This window comes from Aedes albopictus, chromosome 1, assembly GCF_035046485.1.
Source record: "Aedes albopictus strain Foshan chromosome 1, AalbF5, whole genome shotgun sequence".
NCBI classification, from domain to species: Eukaryota; Metazoa; Arthropoda; class Insecta; order Diptera; family Culicidae; genus Aedes; species Aedes albopictus.
In genome coordinates this window covers 324,446,282-324,460,905 of record NC_085136.1, presented here as the reverse complement: position 1 = coordinate 324,460,905, position 14,624 = coordinate 324,446,282, and the positions used below count along the sequence as shown (strand labels likewise).

General features: G+C 39.8%; 1 long non-coding RNA gene across 1 annotated transcript; it reads right to left on the bottom strand.

The window, feature by feature from the left end:
• Nucleotides 1-8,886: 8,886 nt before the first annotated feature.
• LOC109621443 (uncharacterized) lies at nt 8,887-10,795 on the bottom strand. Its single transcript, XR_003896000.2, has 5 exons — nt 10,427-10,795; nt 10,245-10,363; nt 10,110-10,189; nt 9,832-10,048; nt 8,887-9,768 (listed from the first exon to the last, which is right to left on the bottom strand). It is a non-coding gene; the product is annotated as an uncharacterized LOC109621443 (long non-coding RNA).
• Between the last annotated feature and the right edge of the window lie 3,829 nt (nt 10,796-14,624).

Below are 14,624 nucleotides of genomic sequence, written 5' to 3'. Positions count from 1 at the left end.
ATTTGACGGCGATGGGCATAACTTGAAATGTTCTTCATCTGGACCAACACTAAAACATTTCGCTGATTCTATGGAATGGTTCACAGTTCACTCTGGTTGGATGCAATTTTATTTTTTGTATGTTCTGCCAAACAGAAATTTTGAATTTACTCCACTAAGAGCTGTCAGAATTACTGCATTTTTACATCGAAGGAGGATCATCAATTTCTTCATTCAATGGTAAAGAAAACTCAATTTTTCAAAAAATGGTCTTTGGTTCGGTTTAGCAGAACCCCGACCATATTGAGTTAAAAACTTGACTGTCATAAGCGGCAAAATAACAAGTCACATAACAAAAATTTGTTCCTGGAAAATCAATTTAATAACATGTTTTGTTAGTGTCAATAACAACTTAATAACAGTGAATTTAGTAAAAATTTCAATAACAAATTTTGATATTAAAGAGTTATTGATAACATCCCGAAAGCAAAATTAGTTATGATATCAAATAATCGCACATGCTGATGAATAGGATGCTAAAGTGGAGGCGATATGTGTACACTTTACCCGTGGTTAAATGAAAGCGTGTACGCATATGGCCTCCACATTAGCATCCTTTTCTACATCAGCCATTCCATAGAAAAACGATATAGTGCATCTCCGATTGTCGTGATACTTGGTGGGCTTGTAGTTCTTCGGAAATAATTAGACCCGTATTTTTTATTTCGTTATTAGGGTGACCAATTTTCATATAGGGTGGTCCAAAAAATTAAGGTTTTTCAAAACTAAAATTTTTCAAAAAATCGTAACTTTTGAACCAGTTGACCGATTTAAAACTTCTTTTTTTTGTTTGAAAGCTATTGTAGTTTCCAGGAAAAATACGTTGAAGGGGCTCAAATGTAAAGAGTACTATAAAATATGCAAATATATTAGTTTTTTCACGTTTTCATGGTCTCGGGACCAAAGAGGTACCCTGGTTTTATATTTTAATCAGAAAATTCAGGACATTTGGCGTAGCATATCAAAAAATCAGAGATGTATGTTTTTTAGTTTTTGAGATATGATTTTTTGAAAATAAAAGGTCAAATTTTCCCATACAAGACACTTTTTTAAATTTGATTATATTTTGATTCATTATTATATTATGGATACCAAAACCACCAGGAATCACTTTAAAAAGCAATAATATGCAAAGTTTTATGAGAATTCGCAATTTCAAGCAATTTTAGAGTAGCTAGTACTAAAATATATGACTCTCTATATTCAAAAAATCATAGCTCACAAACAAAACAACATACATTTCTGATTTTTTGATATGTTACGCCAAATTTCCTGAATTTTCTGATTAAAATATAAAACCAGGGTACCTTTTTGGTCCTGAGACCATGGAAACGTGAAAAAAAAAACAAATATATTTGCATATTTTATAGTACTCTTTACATTTTAGCCCCTTTAACGTATTTTTCCTGAAAACTACAATTCAATAGCAATTCAATAGCTTTCAAACATAAAAAAGAAGTTCAAAATCGGTCAACTGGTTCAAAAGTTACGATTTAAAAAAAATAGTTTTAAAAAACCTTAATTTGTTGGACCACCCTATATGAAAATTGGTCAAGCTAATGACGAAATAAAAAAATACGGGTCTAATTATTTCCGAAGAACTACAAGCCCACCAAGTATCACGACAATCGGAGATGCACTATATCGTTCTTCTATGAAATGGCTGACATTATATATGACTTCGTGTTGGCTGAGAATGCTATAGGGTGCGGGCACCGGTTTTGGCCAGTCTAAGAGAAATCATTTTTATAAAAATAACCAATAATCCAATGGAAACAACCAATGCGTCAAATGAGAGGTTTATATCTATACTTTATAAGAAAAATGCAGAAATCAAGCTAATACTTGATTTTTGTATTAAAAGTGGCACTGGCCAAAATAGAAGCATTGCCGCAGTTTTGGCCATATTCTTAACTTTGGTTTCTATTTTGGCCAATCACGTGTATTTCTTATGGGAGTGGCCAAATTAGAAGCACCCTGGCCAAAATAGACATATGGGAGCTGATTTTTTAAGGAAAATTATTTAATTCTTCTAGTTTTTTTTTTTGTTCTTTCGTCAGGCTAAGACCATGGGTTGGTCCATCTTGCCTCTTCTAGTTTTTAATCAAAATGTAAGGTTTTCACAGCTTTAATCATCATATTACATTAGAATCTACTAATAAAAAATAAATTTATGCCGATTTAGATCGTAACAGGCTGAATACCGCACTATGGCCAAAACTCCGGGCTGGCCAAAACTGAAGCTTCTACCCTATATATTTAGACCAGCATGTGAGAATGGCGGAACAATCATTGCGAACTTCAATTTCTCTCTTCCCTCATAGGTATATTTTCAACTATGTATTCATGTAATCTCTTACCACAAATAGGTAGTTCCGACTTCATCCTCTGGAACGACAGGGAAAACATGTGAAAATACAGAATATTTCTGAAAAATCCCATTCAAACCCATCTACAAATTTGGATTTAGCTGTCTGTATTAGCTTCGTTCAAACAAGTTTACTCAATAAGTTTGAAATTTTTATCATTGAAATTCTCATGTCAAAGGCGGAATCTGGAACGTCCCTTTCAAACCTCACCTTCAATATCGTCTGCTATGTTCTTGTTTTGATGTATGTAGGGTGCTGCGCCACTTGGGCAGTGGCTGATACTCGCGAAATCGCGAAATACTGTAAATAACGTTGTTGAATGACGTAGGATTTATTTCAAAACTTGTTTTAGTTTTGATAGTAATAGCATAAAGTATTTGTACACTCTCAATAATACAATAATAACCAAACTTGTTCCACAACAAAATGTAATATTAAAATGTTATTTAATGGCTGTATATCAATAGCTTGGTCATAACAAAATAAGATTGTCCTACAAAACATGTTATGAAAACGTAATGGCTTGATAATACAATAATAACGAGATATAAAAACAGGTTTGGTAATTTCGTAGTTATTAATTTGATATTCCCCTCTGCTCGGGAGGACAATCCCTTCGGTGCGACGCTTATCGCATTCTATATTCTGCTGAAAAGTTCCGTATGCTATTACGAAAAAAATCATGCAGCACTACAAATGCACATTAAAATATAACATATTATAGTGGAATCTTACAAATGCGTAATAAATCAGGACATCACATTTGGACAAATACAACACAGAACATATACAGGGTGTTAGGTTCCTGAGTGCAAACTTTTTAAAGGGTAATAGAGGACCATAAATGGTGAAAAAAATTGTTCTACGCATATGGTCAAATCTCAACCGTTATGTAGTTATTGAACTTCCCATGTTCTTGACTATTATTGCCTTAACTGGCAATAACTTGAAAATGGTCGAACTTATCGAAGTTTTTTGACCCTTATTCGAAAGATTTTTGAATTTTCTATCAAATGGCATCTTTGAATCGATTGGTTTAGTTAAATAACTAAGTTTTCTAGAGCAAAATAGCTAAAAATAGTGTATTTTTATTGGTTTTTGTTTATTATCTTTGAAACATGCGTAATAAATTAAAATAATTGCTTTGGCAAAGTTGTGGCCCCTGTTACACGCTACAATTCGATCTTTGACACCAAACGTCTAGCTCTTATCGTTTTCTTGCAATTTTGATTTAAATGTGCGTCACAATGCGCAAAAAAGTGCTTTCCATGACAGTTGCCAATTTATGATCTGAAATGCGATGTTAAAATCGAAATTGCAACAAAACGATAAGAGATAGAAGTTTGATGTCAAATAACGAATTGTAGAGTGGAATAGGGGCCACAACTTTGCCAAAGAAAGAATTTTAAATTATTACGCATTTTTCAAAGATAATTGACAAAAATAAATAGAAACATACTACTTTTGAGCTATTTGCTCTAGAAAACTTAGTTATTTAACTAAACCAATCGATTCAAAAATGCCATTTGATAGAAAATTCAATAATTTTTCGAATAAGGGTCAAAAAACTTCAATTAGTTTGGCCATTTTCAAGTTATAGCCAGTTAAAGCAATAAAAGTCAAAAACATGGGAAGTTCAATAACTACGTAACGGTTAAGATTTGACCATATGCGTAGAACAATTTTTTTCTCCATTTATGGTCCTCTAACATCCTTTAAAAAGTTTGCACTCAGGAACCTAACACCCTGTATTTTGCCATATTACCCTAATGGATAACAATTTCCGAATAACAGGATGACGAGGTTTCATGAATGTTGTTGGTCCATCAGTCAATCCTGTAATCGTATTTTCTCTGGCGGTTGCCTTTCGTTGCAATCGAAATAGGATTGCGGGCCTCTTTTCTGCCAGAGCCCTATAAATGTGCATTAATACTAGGGGAATATTTACAAGTTGAAATAGCACATTTAACACAAAAATAAAACTTGTAATAATGCCCAGTATCCGTTGAACACCTTGCCCTACGGCTTCCAGGTGCAATACCGGTGGCAGTATCTTTTTCTCTGTCGAGAAACTTCTTAATGGAGCCCAAACATGACTTCGATTGTTCGTGATAAGGCGACCATCTGAATTCTTGGAGTCTATCATTTGTCTACCGCCTGGAATTCTCATTTTCTGCGAGATACAGCATCTTATACTGTTCTGGCATTCTTCGTAGATACCGTACAATTTCAAAAATCAACGTTTGTCCTAACTGACAAGTTCCTGGATGATCTTCACTCTTTAATTGTTGTGACGTACACTGGATCTTTTATTGAAGAGTTAATCTTCTCTCGATCCTTTAGGGGATCCATTTCATCGATTTCGCCACTGACCGCGACTTGTAGCTCTCCGTGGACGTCTTCGGCAACATGATTGTCATTCTTAATAGAGTATTGCTGATCCTGCTTCGAACACTTATTCCATCGTCAGTTGAGGATGCTTCCTGGGACCCGTACTTCGTCGTGGTGAACTCTACTTCGTTCTCGAGGACTGCTGTCTTCTTGTGGATTGCTGCAGAGAAGAGAAGGTCATCTTAGAACAAACCGACCCCACAGCAAGTGATAAACGGAGGAAGTACCCCGATCGGCTCTGAATGTGTGTTGATGTTGATGCTGATGTTAATACACGGTTTCCTTCCAGGTAGCTCATAAATCGGTGAATGACCTAAGACCATGCGCTCTTAGATTTTTCCGATACAGCCGAGCAGGGTAATTGGAAGGTAGCCATCAACATTTTGCTGATTTACCTCAGGCTTAGGAATGGGAACCACTATTCCGTGTTTCCAATGGCCCTGATGACCACAAGGCGTATCGTATCGCCTTGGAGTATCGTCAACTTAGCTGCTATCGGGAGATGTCGTATCATAGGATACCCTACTTTGTCGCAACCTGCAGAATGTTCTTTCACGGCATCAATGGGGCACGGAGCTCCTGCAAACTGAAGGCGTTGTCCAGGCATGATATTTCGTCGGGTCTTGCCTGTTGTGAATTAGAGAGGTGTTGTTCGAAGACTTAAAGGACTAAAAAATCCTAGAAGTGTTCAGCTATTGATGTAGAGTCGGTCGATTGTTAGGCCAAGTTGCGTAGTTGTTTCTTCGATCATTTAGATGGTGAAAATTATTCCACAAGACGTTCATTGGTGTGAAAGGGCTGAATGATTGTTGTCCTAAGATGTCTGCTTGTCTTGAGGTTAGCCGTACTAGCCACATGTTAGTGGAATATCAGTAAGTAAAAGGAAATCGGGTTAGGTACTGAATTAAAAGGAACAGGTGTGGTACTTCTTTGAGCATCCCGAGGGATGCAGCCAGTGCTTAAAATATCATTTCGACATATCTAAATTCAACTACCTACAGCTCATTTTAGAAGCTGAACTTGAGAATATGCAGTATGAAAAACTTGTGCGGCAAGACCAGTTTTACAGGAAAGTCACGGAAAACCGCTCTTTTCCGAGTATCTATGGTAAAGCTTGAGCTTGAGCTTGATGACCGTCCGTAGATGCTACTCCAGTATCGCCAGACCAGCTACACTCACACAAGGAACCAATGAGATATCTGCTGGGGACTAGCAGGCATCTTGAGTGTGTGAGTGTTCGTGATCTTCTATTTTTAGGCGACAATTGAGTTGTCCAAAAAAAGTCTCACGAAACCTACTGCAAGCCTATCCATATACGTGAGAACAAAAGATGTTTACAAAGTTCTTACAGATAGATTAACACGGGAAATCTGAACACAAACCACTACCACACAGGAATTTGGATTGGTCAATGGCGCCTGCCACGTCAGGTTGCAGGTCAATGTGGGGATGGAAAGGGAAGTGATGATCAGGGTTGTTAACGTTAATCAACGATTAACGCCGTTACGTTAACTCGTTAACGTTAATTGTAACGATTAACGTTTTTTGCGTTGATTTTTTAGGGCCGTTGATCAACGTTAACGTTAACGCTAAGCGTTAAATTAACGTTAACGACTCCGTTGATTTTGCGTTAATTGTGGAATTTGCCCGAACTGTATGAACTTCTGTACGAATTTATGCTGGCCTGCTTACTCTCACAGATAATTTGACGTTTGAGCGGTGCCGACACCTCTCAAACGTCAAATTTCGTGTGAGAGCAAGGTCAGCATAAATTCGTGTAGAGGTTCATACACTTTAGTGTATCCCTTTCATCGCATATCATATTGCCATCGAAATGTTCCTGGGAGAACATCTTCATTTTCTTAGTGGCGTAATGTCCCACAGAGACAAAGCCTGCTTCTCAGTGTTCTCTAAGTACATATAACAGTTATAACTGAGAACTTTCTCTGCCATTTTACATGTGTTTATCGTGCGGCAGGCACAAAACTTCTCTCGAGGTCTAAGAAAATTTCCTTTAAGAAAAGTGCCAGGACCCACCGGGAATCGAGCCCATCACCCTCAGCATGACCGTTGACCATGCTGAATATACGTGCGCATACAGCATCGGCTATATGGGAGAACATATACTTATTCGGTTTTCTTGTTACGTATTGATAAAGGTACGAATTGATAAAGCCACTACATTTCTGATATTATTTTTCTTGAATACTATTACAAAAATATCAAATACACAAAGCTTGTGTTTTATTTTCTGGTTTATTTTGGAGATGCGTAAAGCAAAACATATATTTGAAATGAATTTCCTAGAGTACATGATGAAAATGGCAAAAATGTGGGCTATTTTCTGTTGAAGTTTCTAGCACTGATGGTGTTTATTTTTGTCTCTAAAAATCATTAGTAAATCACAATAGTTATTTATGTAACGAGTTGCAAAAGGTTGATTTTTTCAGCACTAGTCGTACATTTATCCAACGAGGCTTGCCTAGGTGTGGGAAAAGTAGGCTTTTCCGTGGCAGATTTGCGTGAGGTAAAACAGCCCATTACGATGAGAAATAGCATAATAGTAGTTTACGCAACAAGATGCAGAATGAAGATTTTTACAGCACGAGTCGTACATTTATCCAACGAGGCTAGCCGAGTTGGATAATTACGACGAGTGCTGTAAAAATCGAGTTCTGCACCGAGTTGCGTACAACGTTTTTTGCAATTTCATAAATTACCGCTTAAGGGTAGTTTTTAACAAAACTTATTCATCAAACTGCACACTGATGTTCATTGTTATGTTTAAGAAAGTCTGATCATAGCACAATTTTTCAAAAATGCGCCCAGAAATGATTACGAAATTGATCCAAACATAAAACAGTGCTGTAATGTTTCATTACGCAACGCAAATCAGTGCTGTAATGAACCATTACAGCACTGCTAATTCGGTGTGGGAAGGTAGGCCTTTTCCTGACGGATTTGCGTGAGGTAAAACAGCCTATTACGATGAGAAATTGAGAAATTGCAAAAAAAATATTCTCAATGTCCTTCTTTTTGACTTTTACAAGAAATTTCAAAAATGCTTGCTTGCTTCAGGATTTTTAAAAATTGTGTTTATTTTTAGTGGTCACAATAATCTACGTCAAATTATGCATTTATTTTGACCAGCCATCAGCTCCCGTGCTCCATTATTGCTAACCCAACATTATATGTGGCAACTCTTTAAGCGACTATTTGGAACTTTGCCTAGTGCGCGAAGAGTTATTAGTCCACTAATGTGGGCGCTATCTTTTGAGTAACGAGTCGGTTGACGATATTACAGCGTGTCTGGTCAGTTAGGAAGCATAATTGACGTGCGTAATGTGAAACAACGGCAATAAACACACATTTTAGAGAATGACCTCTTTAAATACTTATCGATAAAAAAAATACACAATGATCATCATTTACATGATAGGTAACATGACTACTCACGTTGTGTCCCAAAATTTTTCTTAAATTTGAGGATATTGGGGTTGAAATAAAAATCCCACCGATGTTTTGCTTCGAGGTCCCAATCGTCCCAATGCATTCACTCTTGAATTTAATCATTTGTGCGAGAAAAGGAGTTTTCTTCATTTCGAATCTTGAATTCCTGTCAACTTGAATCGCTTGAATTTCTAGTTTAGTCAGATGTCCACTTTACAAACCGAACTTTGCTTTTGAGAAACGCGATTGAATTACCAAAAGTCAGTGAAAAAAATTGACATTTTTGACATGTCTACTGCGATCAAATCAACAATGGTTTTGTTGTTCAAATGAACCACCTTCGTTTGCACAATAATAAATAAAATACTTATTTCATAATAAATACGAAATGAGAATAAGCTCTCACCGCTCTCATCTCATAGAAGCAGCGTGACTAGCTAAACTGTGAACCGATATCCATCGCCAGCAGCGTGAGTTTACCACCAAAGGGATTCCGAGGCTCCTAGCCGTGGAATGTATATTGTTGAATTATTACGCAGGTCTATCTAAACCAGGGTTGTGCAGTTTCAGGAGGGTCAATGTCGAATGACACTCGCTCTAACCATCACTTCATACGACAAACGCAGTCCATCAAAACATAATCGATTCACGCAAAAGCCATATAACGATAAGGCGATATTTTGGTTCTCATGTTTATTAATTTACGGAATAGGTATAGGGCTAAGGCCACAAAAACGGGACGTTACTGTATTGAGTGGTCGGCGCCTCAATCACTCACAGTCTGACCCGGCTAAGTTGGTGGTATGTTTATGAGGATCGCCGCACAGTCAATAACATATGTGCGAAACACAAGGCAAATATGAGGAAGTTTCGTAAAGGCAACATGATATAATTTTGGTATTTCTTCTCTTAAAACTACCTTAAGCTAGTCTGACCTTGGGCAGCATCTGCTGCTGTCGACGCTGCTGCTGTTGACGATGCCGGGGCCCCGCAGGATCGATGGTTCGAAAGCGCTGTTCCTCGAAAGCGCTATTCTTGGCGCGCTCTAAGCACACCACCACTTCATGCACGCACACACACACTCGTTCTCCTTCCCGTGGCAGATGGTCTGCGACGGCCGAAGGTGTCGCCGCCGAGGCGATCGTTGGTGATAGTTCGTCCGGGGAATGACTGGACGCAAATACACGACGAGGCCGTGTCGACGAAGATACGGGCCAGTTTCCCAACCGGCAGGGTGCCAGTTCCACGCGTGGTTCAGTGACCACTTTTCCGGCACGCCGCCGTGACCTTCGGTACGCTCCGATGCCGCTGTAACCGCCTGGCAACTACGACGAAAATGACGGACTGAGTGATCGTCCGGAATCGCGCCTCGGTCTAGAGATGAGTTCGGGAACCGTTCCGCAGCACCACCGCAACGTTGTTTTGGCCGCGTTATATGCGCGGAAGAGCTGGCGATGGAATCCGTGGTCGCACGATTACACTGAGACGGGTAACGGGTCTCAATCCCGCATAACGAGCCCTAAAATGTTAATGGGAAGTCGTTAGTCTTTTGTTAAGCGACGTGGCGTGTGGGAATACATACTTCCTCATGAAGGCTCGTCTTTCACCGAGAAGGAGACCTTTTGGTCTTGGATCGTCGGGTCAGTGTTCGGAGTAGCTTCCCGGATTCGTTCCAAACCGCGCCGGCGTTCGTTCGATGGCTTGTCGGATTTGCCGTGCTTTCCCGGTCGAGTGGCGAACTTCCGACCTCTACTGCGATGTTGGAGCAACTCTTGCTATTGACGCCTAGGAAAAGAGCCCTGTAATGGCAGACGGGGTTTTAGTTGTTGTCCCGGATCAGTTTGTTGTACTGTGACCTACTTCGTTGGGAAGGCTCGATTTTATCCACAGGCGATCTTCTTTGGTTGGTCGGGGAATTATGCCCAATCATCCGGGACGAACTGAAATGTTGAGCATGAGAGTTGTTTTGCTCGTTACGTAACTTCATGGTCTTACCACTAGCAGATGGTGCTGTTGGAGTGTGGGATGGTTCCGCCGAGCAATTTCGGCTGGGTGCAGCTTTCCTTCCAGGTTCCTCCGGACTTCTCAGTCGAAGCAGCGGCCGTGTGGTGAGCCTACGTATGGATATAACGTTCAACGTGGTTTGTCCTTGTGAGGGGCAATTTGTTGTCACTTACGGGATGGTTGGTGAATCGGTGGTGGCCACCGACACCGATGTTTCCTCGTCGGAGGACTTGTACACGGCTCGCTGTGGCTGTTCGGTGGCACAACGTGGCGGGTGTTTCGGGTTTAATTTCTGCACTTCACTTTTGTCGGCTTTTCTCTCCCGCTAGTCCACCGGAAATGGTTCGTTCGCTCCTGAGTGTGTGTGAGCTTGCTGCTGTGTGCATGCGTGACGTGTGTTTGACATTGACACCTGTCAGCGGTGGGTGCAGCTAAGGGCTAACTTTGCTTACATAAGTTTGTTATTATCGTTGCACACATAATAAGTAGTAGGTATTTGATTAGGTACATTTACACATTTTAATTTTCATCGGCATGACCCGTAACAGCCACTCAAGCCAACCCTCGTTCAATGCAGAGTCAACCACATCCAACAGCAGCGATCGTCTCTTGTTTTCGAACCACACGATGAAACACCGAAGCGAGTTTTTGCTCTACGCTTTGCATTCTATTCATAGGGCGTGCTATGCTTGTGTTTGCTGCGACATGCAATACTACTTAACAAATTGACCCTCATCCTGGCATTTTCAGACGAGAGTCACCCAGCAGTGAGTGACATAGCTCTGCGTCGGAACGACTCTTAAGAAGCGTTCGGCTACTCAAGAGATTTGCAGAGAAAGAGCGTGGCGGCGGCAATGCGTTCGTCTCGAATGTGTTCGATAGCAACATAGAGACGGTCGGCTGTAGCGTTGATGGAGGAAGAAGGGCAATGTTGATGTTGCGGCTTTTTTGTGTTATGATGGTGATAATGCACAAGACTGATCTAAACCAGGGCAGGGAGTGAGCAGGCCAGAGAAACTCGGAACAAATTACGCGTGCCGATCCAAACTACACAGATCTAATTCGCGGGCCAGGAGAGATGAATCTTTCCAAACAAGATCTGTCCTGGCTCCTTTAGGAAGCATTGCCAGCCAACACTAACGTGGCTTTTTTATATCACAGTGAGTAATTAACGTTTGAATAAACGCTATTCGTTAACGTTGATTTAACGCATCCCGTTAACGTTAACGTTAATTACCATAAAAATTAACGCAACGCCGTTGACGTTGATTTCGGCGAAAATCAACGTCAACGGCGTTAATCGTTGATTAACGTTAACAACCCTGGTGATGATTGCAATCGTTTGTATCCACATCTGACCGAATATACCTCTGCGCCAGCACAAATTCATGCGGATGTCGGAGTGTTGGTGGGACTTGGTTGGCAGAAGGTTCACACATTGGTGTGTGGATACCAGGGTAAGGGGCTGTCCATAAACCACGTGGTCATGAGGGGGGGGGGGGGGTTCGGCCAATGAAGAAAAAAAAATGTATGGACTAATGACCACGCGGGGGGGGGGGGGGGGTTGAGAAGTCCCAAAAAAATGACCACGTGGTTTACGGACAGCCCCTAAGGTGATAGAACTGTGTGTTTTTATTATTTTGAAGATGTGCGGCACAGTTCACTTGATTGCATAACATGTAGGCGTTTTCTAATAAGATTGAGACTTTTCCGAATATCTATGGTAAATGTCACAAACTACCCTCGAAAAATGCTGAATGATGTTCACCATGAATGTCAATTGGCATTTTTCGAAGATAGTCCGTGACATTTACCTCAAATATATCCGAAAAAGAGCGGGTTTTCCGTGACTGTCTTGTAGAACTGGACTTGCCGCACAAGTTCTTCAAACTGCATATTCTTAAGTTCAGCTTCTAAAATGAGCTGTAGGTAGTTGAATTTAGATATGTCGGAATGACAATTTAAGCACTGGATGCAGCTCCGGCTCATTGACTGTTGTGACGATCTGCGGGTATCAAGTTGTATCGTCTTTTGTTTGTACTAGTAAGGGGTTTTGACATCATTTCTTGCAGTTCGATTGTAACAGGTAATGCACAGTCTACAAATTGACTAAGTTCCGTGTTAGTCCAACTTGGTGCAGCTCAAATAGCGTCTGTTCTGGCATCCAGCGGCTGAGTATGAAATGCTCCTCCACCGGAAGCTATACCTGAGGTGGCAGCCCCCCCATGGTGGATAGGGGACCTTAGGCCAACAGCATACTGTTTCCGCAACCAAAAAAAAAAGCTACCTACACTGGTGCTTGAAACAGCTCCCAAATGTATATTTGTTGTAGTAAACCTCGGATACTGGTTGCTTTTATACTGCTTCCGTTTTCACTTTTCCACATCCACACTTTATTCTTATACAGGGGATGGCCAAAATGTTTGGGATAGGCAACTTTTTTTCTCTCACAAAAAAAGTTCAACAAGCTATAACTTTTCATAGAGCGCATCAAAAAATCTCAAATATTGACTGTTTGTCAACCTATTATGTGTGCATCATTGGTACAAATTTGGGCTCGATTGATTAATATTTCGCAAAGTTAGAACCGGTCGGGTAAAACACTATTTTTCAGACAACTCATTTTTGAGGTATCATATCTCGGAAACCAGTAAACCGAATTGAATGAAATTTTGAACGTACACTAACAATATGTGAATGCTTCACAAACTATTAAAACTTAGGTACTTTTTAAACGTTGAAAAAAGTTATCACGGATTGACACTTTTTGGATTTTTCTCGAAAAAATGTATTTTTTTTTACATCAATGTCAATAAATTTTTGTGTTGATATCCAAAGATTTTCCACTTCTGTTCTCAAGTTATCTCTAATCAGCAGGGGCGTACAATTTCGTTTCAATGATACACTTTCATGCAACATTTAAATGAGTCACTTCAAGTGTTTCATACATTTTTCTAATGACTCGGTCGTTAAAAAAACTTTTCCACTCATCGTAGCACTCGGTAGTCTCCCACCCGGTCGCGTTGCTTGTGCTTCACCCGTCAGAGCATTAGTGTCTCACTGGTGCGCGCTAGTCTCTCAATGGTTACGGGCGCCGGTTAATTGGATTTAAGTGGTCGAATTTGTTATCCTCTTCTATAAAACATAATTATCATTCTATTGGCGTGCACCACTATTTAAAAATGTGGTTTAAATAGTGTTTTTAGCATGTTGAAGTATTTCAATGACTCATAAATGAAACGAAAATCCAAGTGTATCATCCCATGTTTCATACACACTTGTTTCTGTAGCAGCAACGAACGAGTGTGTTGCTGGGCGAGAGATGAAGCATCACAGCAGTCCGTTCGCATGGGAAACGATTTGCTACAGTCGTCGTACGTCATGTTTTCCTTTCGAAACTGCACGACCCTGCTAATCAGATATATTAGAGCCTATTTAGATTGAAGGAAGAACACATTTAGTAATTTTTGTTTGGTATTGTAAATTTGTCTTATTTTCCTATATGTGGGTAAAAATTTCAATCCGGTATAACTTAATTCGTCGTGAGAAAATATTACATTTAATAACGTCGTATTAAGTATCAATATGTTGTTGATAAACGTTAAAAAATTCATTCAATTCGGTTCACTGGTTTCCGAGATATGACAGCTCAAAAATTAGTTGTCTAAATAATAGTGTTTTACCCGAACGGTTCTAACTTTGCGAAAAATTAATCAATCGAGCCCAAATTTGTACCAATGATGCATATATAATAGGTTGACAAACAGTTAAAATTTGAGATTTTTTGATGCACTCTATGAAGAGTTACAGCATGTTGATTTTTTTTGTGGGAGAAAAAAAGTTGCCTATCCCAAACATTTTGGCCATCCCCTGTAATCCTATCGTGGATATAGCAAGAAGTTATGAACACGATGATGTTTGTTTGTTGTTCCTATTCCAGTTCGATGGAGGGCCCTTTATGGGTTTCCGTTCGCTGATTTCAAAGTATTCTGGACAGATAGATCTAAGGGCTCCGATAAGGGCCAGTGTCATTGATGGGTGGGAGTGCACCAACTGAACAAAAAAAATCAGCAGCTGGGGCTAGTAATCAAACTCATGATCATCCACACATGAAGCGAACGTGCTTTCAATCTAGCAACAGGCCTCCGTAAAAGATTGTCTAAAACGTCCAAAACTCTTCGTCGAGTTCATCCATCAATTTTCCGCCACACAATAAATCATCATTATTTGCCGTTTATCCTATTGGTTCTGGTTCGTGAACATATTTAATCACTTCTTGATACGCTGACAAAATTTACGTCAAGTGATCAATCTCCAGAACAACTGCAGCAGAACACACCATACAGAGTGGTGAAGGCGCATGCCCGCCCG